Source organism: Diprion similis, chromosome 11 (genome assembly GCF_021155765.1).
Source record: "Diprion similis isolate iyDipSimi1 chromosome 11, iyDipSimi1.1, whole genome shotgun sequence".
Lineage (NCBI taxonomy): Eukaryota > Metazoa > Arthropoda > Insecta > Hymenoptera > Diprionidae > Diprion > Diprion similis.
In genome coordinates, this window is record NC_060115.1 from 10,362,331 (window position 1) to 10,377,047 (window position 14,717).

Below are 14,717 nucleotides of genomic sequence, written 5' to 3' on the forward strand. Positions count from 1 at the left end.
CTATTCTATCCTCCTCGCCCACGTTTCAACTTCGTCGTGACCACCGTGAGGCGAATTTTAATTCCCACTCGTTAGCCGCTCCCGCTCCCGCTCCTTTTCCACCCTCGGCGAACAAACGCCGGCGACGCGTTCGCGAGCTTTCCTGCAAGTCAATACCTGTCAGGCCGCTAGTCTTGGTTGGTCCGCGTTCGTGCGGCGAGAGCTTCGCGGCGCTGCTGAGCCGAAACGCGAAAACCACCCCTTCACAAGCGCCACGGCGGTCGGACCGTGAACTACCACCGCTCGCTCTAACCTATTTGCGGATCCGTGGACCGTGCGGCGCACGATCCCGCCTCACTTTCGCCGTGATTATCCTTGCTACGTTTCACTTCGAATATAGGACGAGGCGAAATTAATATCGACACGTTTTTACCCCGTGTGTGTTTACCAGTGACATCCGCGCACCGAGGAGTCGCACTTTTTTACCCCGAGGCAGCGGCCAGTCTCGACCATCCTGACGCCGATCACCCTCTATGGTAAGTCTTACTGCACTCTTGAATTTTTTCTCCCACCCAGCAGCGTCACGCGTGTCGCTTTTTTCACAAAATTACTATGGTTTTTTTACTCAAATTTTTTTACTCTACGTTCGTGCTTGCTCTACGTTAGCTATGTCCTCTCACAAGGCGTAGATTCGAGGAATTGCCGCTCTCGAATTCATCAGCTGTCACCCCGATCAACGGGGTTAATAATTTCTCACACCTTTTTCGAACCGAGTAAATTTTTGTTTATTCTTCGGATTTTTTCACACGGAGTCAAACGGACTCTGTTCGCGTTATTTTTTCACGAAGTAACTGCACTGTGGTGTGTAACTCTCACACGTGAGAAGGGAATTGGTTTTCAAAACAGAGAGACGAAGACGAATTATAAGAAGCACGCTTTTACAATTAGAAATAACTGAATTTTTCTTCTTTTAATTCCTCTCGTTCACGGTTATTTGAATGAACAAAAATGTCCTTTTATAGTTCCGCTGAATAAAATCACTGACGCTTTGGGGAGTAAAAAAGAAAAACTGAGTAGACAGAGAAAAGGACAGACTAAAGTGGGAAAAATTAATTGAACGTAGACGGAAAAATAAAACGACAAAAGACACGAATTTAATATTTTTACGAGTAATTTCAAAGCTCCGTAAAACGGGGATGGTTTTCGGCAGTTTTCCGCATTGTGCACGTTTTACCGCAGCGCGCTTTTCCGCGTATAGCCTGTTGGGTAGACGTATACAATTTTTCTCGGCACCGTGCCGACTGTCACTCGTTTCTTTTCGTCGTCTTATTTCTCCCAGCTTCTCTTCCTCTTTCCATTCTCTTTTCCTCCCGCGCCTTCGATGGCGGATAATAATGCCTCTGAAAACCCGATGTTCGAACAACGACTCATCACGGGTATTGTCAGTTTTCTGGCACACGATGCAGACCTGTTTCTATCCACCCACCTATTATAGTCACTGGCTGTACACATGGTCGTAGAATTCTTTGCCCCTGCAATAAGGGAAGAATATTACGAGGATAGGAAGACCGACCGACGAGTTTTATCTACATTTTAACGTTTGAATTTTTATTGGGGTAGGTCACGCTCCATCCCGTAATTTTTTCCCTTCCCCATGGATCTCTATCTCCCGCCGCATTCGCATTGTCGGAGTTTATGCTATCGAGCCGACGAATGGACTGCAAAATTATACGCGGGGTGGCCGTTTTAGTTACGATTATATCATTTTACTCTCAATATTTCTCGCGAGAATTTCCGGAAATTTTGCAATCAACTCTTACTTATCAAAACTCGAAATTATTGGACCGACCCGGGTTTTAAGCTTATAGAAATAATATCTCGAACTGATTACTCGTGTTCTAAATTCACAAAAATTACTACTCTTACTTCACAGCGGAATAATATTTCCTGACAAATTTGCGAAAATATTACTAATTGTAAGCCCTTGCATTGCACAAAAGTCGATTTTGGAAATATGATATGTAATAAATAAACTTCAAGTGGCTTTCGGAACGCCTGAGCCTTTATTCCTTCAACTACTTTTCTTTTCTCAATGGCATAAAAATTAATCATAACGTAACTGGCAATAGTCGTATAATGAAACGTTACCGAAATTTTCGTGAATCGTCAAGCCGTGATATATATGTATGAAGTATTCTATGCCAACTGGACCAATGATTTTCGCTCAGCATTTTTGATTACGTTCCCAATTTTTTATACTATTTTCCCAACTCTGAATAGCATTCCTGATTATTTCAGATTTTTTTCTTCGACCATTTTCAAACCTCAAGACGGAAAGACATTTTTTATTCTCTCGAAAACTCTTCGATCACAGCCGAACGTTTTCGGCCATTTCCGGAAGTAGAAACTATTTTTCTTATATTTATTTCACTATTTTGAAAATTTTTTCTCATAAATTTGTCAAATTCAGTATTTTTATTGGTAATTATTCATTTTTATGCGCCGTCTAGCGGATGTGGAATTACGTATATCCCATCCTCGGAATCGAACTGGAACATCTAAAAAAATATCGTTTTTTTTCAAAATTGCCATAAAAATTCATGTATAACTATTTATACTTTAAATTAATCACAAATTCATGAGAAAACTCTTTTTCCAGATGTGACGGTTTTGTTTCAGGCATGTGTTCAAAGCTATATTGCATGTACACTGCAATAGATGTATTATTATTTCTACGTAAATCAATATACATGCATATGTCCACATCAATGTGTGCATAATTTCACACCCACTTGGTCCATATAAATAAATAATTGCCAATAAAAATAACGAATTAAACGATATCACTAACAAAAATGTGTTTAAGTTGGTGAAATAAATTAGTAAAAAAAAAAAAAAAAAAAAAAAAAAATCGCCTCCACTTCCTGATACAGCCTTAAATGATTGTCTTTGATCGAAGAATTTTTGGAAAATCATCGGATTGATCTTCAGCTGCCGTTGCTAAAACTGTCTTCCCTTGCATAAGCATCAGCTGTACTCGTATAACTCGCTAACTCACCTATCGCATAATGGGTAAAGAAAATTATTAGAAATACTCTCTCCGTAATAGTTTCTCCAAAGGCTCAAAGTATATATAAGTTGAACCCCCAAAATCCGGCCCCCGTTCAAAAGCACGGGCTTAGTTTATGCCAGAAACTTGAAAGCTTGTTGAGCCAAGGTGTAAAAGCGTACCTTGTAACGAGTAATTTGTGTGAAAACTATGTGCATCTCCCTCGTGATCTAGAGATGAGAATTGTGTAGGTAGGTATACGAAATGGATTCTCTATGTGACAACGTAATATCCTCGTATCCACGATTATCTCTATATCTCTCTACGTACCGATTCTCCCGATTTCGCACCCTTATCTTGATCGCGCCATTACCATCCCCGTTGCTACCGGCATAACGCCCGCGATGATTGGATCTCGAATGGAAATATCCCTTTGATCGCATCGCTCCGCAGCTTCGGTATCTCTGTGTATAACTGTATAGTAAAGTATATATATATCTACATACGTAGGACCTTCGAGGTGTGTCGTATGGACCGAAGAGAAGGACGAGCGAGATCTCTTTGCACCTTCCGGATCCATTTGCTATTCTACGCGACATCGCACATCCAGATAGTTGTCCCCGTATAGGTATGTATGCGATCGTCCCTTGGTCCGTCGCGTCGCGTCGCGTCGCGTCGTCCGTGTGTTAGGGATCTATTGACACCCACTTCAGCACGATCTAACCTCGCGCGTGATAACGCCTCTCCTCGCCTTCTTCATTGCAAGCTCAAACCTCTTGCAGCCCTTGTGTAACGCGAATGATGTGTCGCGTCGCCCCTTGATTATGTACCGTGATCAGCCCCTTTCAAACCCCACGTATACGGTATACCCCATATGCGCATACAGTATGACGTGACCACCGGGGTTCGGAAACGAGCTCCTGCTATATATATTTCTAGTGCCCTCTGCTGTGTGCTAAAAAATTTTAGCTAGGCCATAAATAAGCAGAGTCAGACGAAGAAATAATGACAATTGTCAGTACATAGATGCTTGCCTCTTGAACTTTGTGCCGATGGTATGTAGAATTCTATTTTCGTAAAGAATCGAATACCTTTTCTAACTTTGCTACGGAAATGCGAGGGTTTGTACAAAAAAAAAAAAATTGTATCACATCATTTACGCACATAGATATATATATATATATACAGTATACACTATATATATTAGACTCACCGTTCAAAACAATGTTCTGATTCGAGTTGAAAAATCTTAAGTTAACCTTGAAAAAAGAAGATCCTCAAAGTTTAAATGTTCTATCTCACTACTCAGGGTGCCAGTAATTTTTTGAATTGAAATAGAAAAAAAAAAAAAAAAAAAAAAAAACAAGTACCTCATAAAATCAGGTTTTATACATATATGTATGTATATATGTGTATATTGTACATGTATATATATGTAGTATGTATATACCGTATGGGCGATTCAGAGGGCAGAGGATAATTGGACGTACGCGAGAAATGAGTTTTCTCCGTTTCTACCCTAGACGGACGGCTGCAGCTGCTCTGCAGTGGATTCTCTATATAAATTCACCATTTCGCTGTAGAGCCTGGGAAAGAAATTGGCTCTCCGGTGCTGTTACCGTCTATCCTGCAAGAGCTGCGGTGCACTTTCGAGTTTCGACATTTTGTGTAAGACAATCGTAATTATCTGTATCAACTCCAAGGAATTCCAATTCGATTGAACCGCACGCTCTTTACTCCGCATTCGTTAATTAGAAGATATTTGTACATTCCGTTTGAGCAGACCTCGAACATCAACTATTGCTCGCTAGAAGTGAAATAGCTGTGTCACGTATTTTCCTGCAAAATGCAAAGTATTTTTTCATCGTTTGCAGGCTGCTAATTAATATTTTTTACCGTAAAGCGAATAACCGGAACATATCGGATCTCAAAATTCAGCCGCTTTGGAGAAAATTGAATATCAAATAGAATTTTTTTTATCTTTGTGACGGAGTCGAGAAACTTATACAAAAATTTTTGAATATGAGAGCTTGATGATTTTGAGTTTTGAAAGAACGGAAAGAAAATTCTTGCCCCAGAATCCTTGGTAATCCTTTTCTGATCGCTTTACAGTTACGAGAAGTATAAATATTAACTGAAATATGGTGAAATAGAAGTGAGGAGACAAGATATTTGGTAGTGCGATTGGGTGATCGGCGATTCTTCATTACACCAATCGGTATGTGGTATGTTTTACGATCTTGTCCTTGTGAAGACATCGTCGTACGTACAAGGCAAGGGGAGATAGCTACTTAGAAGATGCGTGAAAGCATCGTGAAGAGTATTGACGTCGGGAAGGTTTTAAATATTGCACCCAAGTCACGTCTTGGGTCCGTATCCACCCCCATCGCCCTGCAAGCCAGCAAGCCAGCAACCCGAAAGCCCGCGAAGCCAGGATCCAGGAGCAAGCTCTCCTTCGGGCAACCCCGAGCCTCGCGTCGCGTAACTACCGCAAGGTTACCGCCGTGCGGGAGACAAAGAAGTTCGAGAGGGTGGAAAGTATTAAAAAACTTTGGGTGAGAGAGAGAGAGAGAGAAGTTAAGGAATGAGAGGGGTAAAACCGGGGTCCCGGGGTGAGATCGTAAAGCCTGTTTTACCGCGACATCTTTCCCGCGAACCTGCAGCACGCCGCGAGTGTGTCAACCTGTTTCTACCCGGGACGAGGAAAAGACTAGCGCAAGCTTTATCGTTCGATTTCTCCTTGAATTTGCCTCCAAAGATGTTCCCTTACCCGGGTCTGTTTCCTCCTCCTCCTCCTCCTCCTCCTCCTCTAGAATGGCGGTGGGAGAACTTTGGTGAGTTATACAAGCACCGAATGAATCCAACGATGCCGAGGAGGATGTGGATTCACACGTATACATATATACATGTTCGCAATGCTCGCAATTTCGAGTCCCAAGTCCTGCAGAGCTTGCGCCACGGGATGAGACCCAGCTGTTTTATTGGACTGAAGCGTCGAGAGGTCTTTTCACGCCAAGTCGCATCGCTGGATGGTTTAGTTTTCCGAGGGGTAGGTTTGGTGTAGTGCGGCTGGGGGGGGGGGGGGGGGGGGATGAGAAACTCTCGCGAGTCGCGAGTTGAGACGGAATCAGAGGCAGAGGCAGGAAAATTTTCAGCTTGTTATGACAATTATAAATGGAGGGCAGAAATAAGGAGGACGTCTAGGCGTCCAGGCGTGAAATGAGGAAAAGGAAACTATGCAGGTTGCGTGCAGTGCTTATGCCTATATCTACTATAATATAACCAACAGTTGCGGAGAAGGGGGCAGCAATTATACCCAACTGACAATAAATGTGACTCTCTGGGTTCCAGTGTCGTTCCGGAAATTCAATACCGATTGTTTCACACTTCATTGCTCTATCTGCGGTGAATGTGTTATTACACCATACTTCGCTATTCAATGTGTGATATAATTCTATCTGGAATTCCAATAGTTTGCGGCTTCACGAGAAGAAAAAAGATCGATTTTTCTTGGAATGTCCCGCACTAACTGCTGCATGTAATACAAATGGTGTGAAGTTAGTATTTGGCACACTCTTCCAATCTATCTTTCAAGATCGAACTGTACTTTATTCGTTTATGAAAAATGAGTGATATCTAGAAACTAATTATCCTCAAGACCGGTCAAATTTTAGATCAAAACTCTTTTGCTGGAAGAATCTAAATCTTATCGGTGAACCGATCAAGTTCAATGCTGAAATTCTATGTGCAAAGAATGGTTGTCAGTCACACGATGTCTGAACAGATACCTCAAGTGTTTAGTAGGGAGGAACATGCAGGGGTGGCAAAACAGAAACCCCGGGCATCGTGCATCTCATAAAATATTTATTGATATCAATTATGATAATTTTATCGACCCTCGGTCTATGGCAGCTATATTCAGAATAACGAAAGGTTATCGGGACTTGGAAAAATGAAATGAGATGACGTGAGACGTATTCCGCTCGAGCATGGTACACGGATATAGTTGTGATAGCAATGTTTGGTTTATTGCTTATTCATGATTGTAATAAAATGTACGATTTTTCCTTCTATAGTATTTCTGTATGAATTATTATATTCTTGACGAACATGAGTTGTTACTGTATGCTTAGAAACATTATTGCTTACTGTTGAAAAATTGGGATTGTGGAAAAGTGATAGGGATAAATGATAAGCTTTTAAAAAATAATTCTGAGACTATTTTGAATAACGTTAACTTTAGGAAATTTGTGAAATTTTTATATCGCATATTTAATTGGGATGTACTTCTACTTGCTGCAACTGGAATTAGAGATATATTCTAAAAGATTATACAAAAAATTGCCGAATGTTTTCAAATTGTTTTAATTTCAATCGACGACCAGATCCGACGTTACATTAGTTTGCGCCAATTTTTCGTCACGTCACATAAATGACGGCCTGTTTTTTAAATAAAAAACAAATCTACTTTCAGATTGTTATATATTGGATCAATTGGTTTTTAAATTTTAGAGTACGTTATTTGATTATTTATGTATAAAAAAATTTTTATAACCTGGTGGAGATCGACACGTGATTCCCATATTTCGTATATTAGTTTAGAAGAGTCGCAATGCATTTATTTAGATTTTAGTTTGCTCTTTCTAAAACACTATGCCAATTTTCATTATTCGAGTCTACTGTAAAATTCCAGATAACGATTTGGAAATAGTGTAATTCTTTTAATGTACGAGTCTCATGTTTTTACGAGTCATTCCAAAAAAAAGATATCAACTTGTGAATAAGCAATAAAGCGAATATTGATTCCGTAAGTCTCTTCGTCTGTAGATAACTCTTCTTTCCGTCAATTACCAGCGAGTGAGATGACAGTACAAAACCGCACACGTTGCGGTGATAAGAGAAAATGCGTAGTAATTCATCCCGTCGACGATTGATCTGGGAAGCTGTGTCATCCACCAAACATGCGATGTAAATGACCTGCAGATTTATTCGCATTACAGCAGCGTCATTGAGTCTGTTCTTCCACTACTCATGTCTGATATGGAATCCCGCGCTTCTGCTTCGAATGAAGGTAGGGATGTGAATACGATGATAAGGATAAAAAAATCGCTGCGGATACTGCTAACTGTGTCTTGTGTATGACTATTAGGGTGGCCGTTAAAAAAAATGTTTATGCTCCAAGTTAAAGAATCTTAAGTTAACCTTGAAAAAAGGGGATCTTCAAAGTTTTGATGCACTATGTTACTATTAAGGTAGATTTGAAAAAAAATTTTGCTTTTTAAAATAAGATTTCATTTTTTTTCAGACCTTGATCTTTTTGAATTGTATTACAATTCAAGAAAAAATGAAACGTTAGACGAATAAATCTGTGATTAAAAGTACTCTTTACTTTCTGATTTTTTTTCCCTTCTGAATGGTTATAAAATTTAAATAGATAAGGTCTGAAAAAAATCTTACGGCACCCTTTAATAGTAAGATCCAGCATTGAAACTTTGAGGATCTTCTTTTTCCGAGGTCAACTAAATATTTTTCAACTTTACCGAATAAGCATTTTTACAACGATCACCCTTATGGCTATACACATGGAATTAAGTAGTAAAACTCATACTTCACTCACACAAAACCTCCAGTTAGAGGTGCTTAAATCAAGTACGCATTGGAAAAAGTCACAGTTTTACCGGGTAAACGATTTCAAATAAACTAGGTTATGTTTCTAATTTCGAAAAGTGACTTGATTAAGTCAGCTTTCAAATTCTCTCGCATTAATGTCCTCGTCTTCTCATCTCCTCATCTCTATCCATCGACAAACCTCCATCACGCGAACTATGAATTACGTTAAATATACTGAAAGATCTGAATTTTTTGATAAAAAGTCAGTAAAGGTTAAAGAACAGGGTTAAGTAACTCTACAAAATAGGCACTTTCGTTTATCACAATTTATCTTCGTTACAAGGCAATGGACATTTGCAGTTCAAGCAAGTTCTACGCGATTGGATATCTTTCTCGTGTCAGGCTTGCTAACGCAAGAGCCAATACCTTTAATCTATGTATTAACAGATCACATCCTTAACTGTGAGTCGCTGTATTAAAAGTTACTGAATATTCGGGCTTTCTCCTTAAAAATCATTCCTTTCCCTTGAGCCTAACCACGTGGATTTTCATTCGGTTTTTTAATTTTTTACTATTTTTAACATATTCTTACTGACGTATAAGATTGAAGCTACTATCGCCAACGTAACAAGAATCATTAGCTAAAAAATCATAATATTTTTCAGAGTTTAGTTGACCCTATCAAAGTTCAGGGTTGAGTTTATATCCATGAAATGCTGACGATTATAGTCCAATAGGTGAAAACAAATGCAAAGGTGTGCTGAAGGGTAAAAATGAAAACAACAATAACAATGACAGCGACAACGACAACAACAATAATGAAAACTTAAGCTATGGTCAATGCAGTAATAATGCTGTAATTAACGGTGTAGCTCCATAAAATCTAGACATGTAACAGAATTTTATTTATCTTGGAAAGCGAAACTCGTAGAGAAGTAAAGTGGTTCGCAGATTCCGAAATAAAAGTTGGATTGTTAACAGTTATGGCATGCAAGTCGTGCCGAGTACACGAACACGCGATACTGCAGAGAGACTCTATTTCTCTGGCGCAAACAACTTGAGAAAGAGCTTTGTAACGACGCAAGTTAATTCTACCTCACGTTGCACTGAAAAGTTAACAGGGAATGAAATGCAAATGAACCGACTTGAGACTCTTCTCCACAATAGCCTCGACGGTTCATCATTTTTGCGAAAAATGTCTGCATGAATTAGAGAGAATTGATGAATCGTTCGTCGCGTTTAAGAAAGCTATAAGCAAACTGGCAAATCAATGCTAAAATGCTAATGAAAGTTATTAATTTTATACGAAGGAGAAATTGAATGAAATATGTAAATAATCGAATGAAATTCAATCGAATGATTATTATGGATTATACACTCGTCCCTGTTTGCGGGAAAATTAATTCTGCTAAGTCGAGTGAATTATTCGATTGCGATTGAATGTAAATCGACGGATGAAAATAGTTACGGCTTTTTTTACGAACGGAGACTTTCATTTCGCTCTGACGAATTTCAATCGAATGTATAACAGAGCGTGTCAGCCAGATATCGGAGGAAATAAACACATATTCCCTCTTTCAACGACGAGCAACGTTAAGCCTGTAGATATGCAAGAATCTGTTGAATCGAGACGAGATCAAAGCTCCGTTGATTCGCCGTTCGTGAAATTTATTGTTTTCTTTTACTGTTAACTATGCGTTCGTACAACCCTCCGGGTGGATGAACGAAAATTACTCGAGAAAACGGGACTTGCTTCGGACAAGAGAGACGGAAATTTGATTGGCTACAAAACAGGATGTGATCTCGAAACGGGAACTAAATCTACGTTTAAATTCGAACTGCATTTAATCAAACGTGGTGATAAATAAGGATTGCAAAATGGCGCTATTTTGGAAATGCAGAAACGGGACTGCATCGAAAGGTCGAATTGGAACCTGATATAGTAAATTCCTGACTCTTCAGACGGATGCGGAAGTGAAAGGGAGTAATAAAGTGAGGAGATAGAAAGAAGAACTGAAACATCCTCCCCAAAATTAAATCCCGGATTTTCTTTACGATTGACCGACAGCCTCGAAGGGAGGAATAAAACGAATGCCGTGGTTAGGGGAGCGAGTGTGAGCCCGTAATGTGAAAGCGGTTCATTGGAATTTTGGTAAAATGAAAACAGATCGCGGTGGTTGGGAGCACGCAATGCGTGTAACACGTGAATCCTCGGGGTGGAGATCGCAGAATCCTGGAGGTCTGATCCCGCTGCCGCGCGATTTATCCCCTCGATTTTTGTGCCACATTTGGACTCTCCGGGTATATGGCGGAATAGGATGGGATTATTTACTTTAATTTCATCCACTCCATGACGAATGTAGGGTGTCATCGCCCCTGGGCAGTGCCAAGCACGCGAGCCCTGGAATTTCATACTCATATATTACATCCGGCCCGCGAGGCCGAGTCCGAGATGACCTCTTGCCCCCTCCCCATGAACACTTTACGACGATGCATGAGGTACCTTGGGAGAGAAATGGACCGAAACGATGCATGTGTGTGTACACGTGTATATACATTGGGGTGGGCCAACAAAAAAAAATTGTAATTTTTTTTTCGCAAGTTACCGTGAAAATATCGTTCAAGATGATGAAAAACAAATTCTGGTATGATTTTTGGTTTTGTATGTTTCACCAATTTTTATGTTTCACCAATGAACAGTTGATGAAGTTTACGAAAAATATGATGTTTCATGTTTTTGAAACATTATTTCGTGATGAAATACAATAAAAATTGTTGGTTGAACTTTAAACTTGAATAACTTTTAAATGAGTCGATTTAGCGAAAAATCATAGCAAACCCCTTTTGTAGATCGTTCAATTTCCTACCAGAATATCTATTGATTTCTACAACAGACTATTTCGTTAGAACGCAATAAAATTCTAAATTAAAAAACAAAAAATTTCCCGTGTTATTTGAATGGGAAATCAAAAATCACGATGAGGCACTTCTTAATATTAATATTAAGGGCTTGAACTTTACAAGAATTTGTTTTTCTTCATCTTAAACGATATTTTTACGGTGACTGAAGGAAGTTTTTTTTTTTGGCCGACCCTAATATACATATATACATACATATATATTTATATATATTAATAAATGAAAAGAGGGCACGAAGAAGAAAAGAAAGTAAATGAGAAATAAGAGGATAAACATAGCCCGGCTGGAGGAAATTTCATTCTATTCTTGAAAAAAAAAAGAAGAAAAATAGAACGTGGAGGAAGCTCGGAGTCGACTATCCCCATAGAGAAAAGTTACCTGGTATCAGGGTGTCAGGGATATCTACAGGAACACCAGGAAATGTCAGGAAATTTGCGGGGCTCGTGTTCTCGAATTTTTCACTTTATTCTTTTATACAAAGCCGCAAAGTAGAATACATTACATTTGAATCAAGATGGAAAAGTGTTATTTCGTATACTTATTTGATTAGTTCGTTTTACTGTCTGAAATTATTCCTAAATCGAAATAATGGATATTTATAGCTTTATATTTGTCAATTTTGCTATTGCGAATCAGTGAAAACAAGGATTTGAAATCTATTCCTTCTATTGTTTCGTCTCACGGAAAATGCTCTTTTAGGAACTTTCAGAGGAAGAAAATTAGTCTGAAAATAAAAGTTGATAATACTAGAAACTAATTTGGCATCGTTTATAATAATTCTACTAAATTTTGCTCAAACTAAAAATCGAGTCATTTAGCTTCGTCGAACTGTTTATGGCTGCTGACGTGTTGGTTGGACACACACGTCTACCTGCTATGTGAGAATTTGACTTGTTATAAATGTGAAAATTATACTGGCTGGTATTTTTCTCGGATAATATTTCTTCAGCATCAATAATTTGTTACATTATTTGTTAGCTTAACTTTTCCTGATATTTGGTGCAGGTGTTCGTCTAAAATTATCTTCGATTTCATCACCTCTCTAAGCGATAGTATAAGAAGCTACGCAGTCCATTCCTCGAGTGACATTATCATAAAATATTTTGGGGGTTGAAAAAACTAGATATTTTGATTCTTGGTCGTTTCCTATTCAAAAGTATGATTTAATTTCATAATTACACAGCATTTCGAGTAGGAATCAGGCGGGATGCCGTTAGATTTTTGTTTAGGTAGGAGAAAATGTCCGGAAAATGGGGTCGTCGCGAGGAGCTGCAGGAAAGACTGAACCAAGGTGTTAACATTTTAGTCGGGCCGCCCTCGTGCTTCGCGCTTCCCCCAGCACGCCGTTGCAGACTCTGCTAAGCTCTAAATTTCGCAAATTCCAAGAAGGCAAGTTTCGCACTGCGCCCATAAATCTGCACCGGCTGCCCCCCGCCATATACCCCATACAGCGAGCCTTCACTCTTGCGCCGCCCCCACGGTCCTCCCGCTTAGATACGGCCCTGCCCCACCCGACAAACGTCGTAACGAACCGCCCCGAGAACTCTGAGAACGATTGAAATATTTATTTTCATTGCCCTAATTATACTTGAGAATTAATAGCCCCCGCAGTCCGAATCAAGAGTTTATAGGAAAAAAAGAAAACTGATGAAAAATTTTCAGCACTGTTATTTATTCTCCAATAATTATTAACTCCGCGATGGAAATGAACTTGAGCAAAATACTACAATGACTTCATGAAATCGATAAAGTGTTTTATCATCAGACCGATAATCAGATGATTCTTTATCCTGGTCTTTATGATCTGATTCCATAATATTGTTAGACAAATTTTCTAGAAGATTTATGTGGAATTCTATGATGGATAAAGAAAGCCCACAAACATAAAAATTGGATAAAAAATAGTGTTTCATCATTTTGCAGAGTCTAATTACCAAACATTTTTTCAAATTCCAAATGTCTCACTTAGCTTGTGCTATTAAAATTTAGTCAGATTCATTTCTGTTATAGATCAGAGATCACTATCTCTTTATTTCATCCGATATATCCTCAAAGAGTGACATCCTGTGCCTAGATAAAATATTATTATACATATCCAGAGTATGATTTGAAGTAAATAGTTGACATCGCGTGACATATTTCCTTAATAATCTTTATTTAAAACCGTGATTCCGTGTTAAATGCTCCCTCGTTTTGAGCACGTAACCTCAAGCTGGGAAGACGCAAGTGCAGTGAGGGTGAGGGGTTTGCAGGGACCTTACGCTCAGGAACGTTGTCTGATTATTTGAATAATCAAGGGAGTCAGGGATGCGTGAAACAAGTGCCAGAAGATATTACCCTCGCGCAAGGAGAAGTGGAATCGCGAAAATAGCTGGCGGACATATTTATGTACTATATTCAGTAGCGAATTTCTGTATCCCTACTTCACCCACGTATGCATGTAAAACGAGGTATTGCAAGGTGGCCATGATTATGATCATAAGTCACCGGCACGCTGTAAGTAAATGCCTATGTGTTGGATGGCGCAGGGCGCATATTCGCGGAGCGGATAAGTCGGGGCTTGACAGGGGTGTGAAAATGAAATACATAATTTAATTCTCCTCAATTAGGAATCTTATTCCTGGGCCAAGGTGTGTAATACAGGAACGTGCGTTTCGTTTATACACATGTATATTAGGGTGATTTTTTTTTAACGACTATTTTTTTTTTTTCAGTCCACATAGAAAATTTTGTTCTATATGTCGAACAAATAATTCCTTGAAAGTTATAGCCCTTAATATTAATATTAAGTACTCGCCCAGGGCGTGAAAAGATTTCCCATATAAAATACACGTGAATCGAAGCGTTTTTTTTTTCAAAGCTCTACAACTCAGCGGAATTTTATGATATCACATTGGTCTTGGTCGCAATTTACGCAGAATTGAACGATCTTCAAAAGTGTCTGAAACGTCGTGAGTCCAAGATACACTGGTGAGATGGTACAGGTCACTAAAGTTGATTTTTACCCAAAATTCTCCATTTTCGCTGTTATCTCCGAAATGATCAACTTTACCAAAAAAATGTGAAGAAAAACTTTGTTGGAAATTCAATTTCCTACAAAAAAGTCATGTAAACCTGATTGCTCAGATTGATATTTTTTCAAATATCGAACTTTAACTTC

The 14,717-nt window shown here is 39.0% G+C and overlaps 1 protein-coding gene across 1 annotated transcript in view; it reads left to right on the forward strand.

The window, feature by feature from the left end:
* The first annotated feature begins 257 nt into the window (after positions 1-257).
* Positions 258-14,717, forward strand: part of LOC124412675 (protein Fe65 homolog) — a 169,075-nt gene continuing 154,615 nt past the window's right edge. Inside the window, exon 1 of the mRNA XM_046892749.1 lies at positions 258-515. The gene's annotated coding sequence lies outside the window, so the exon portion shown is untranslated. The remainder of the gene's footprint in view (positions 516-14,717) is intronic.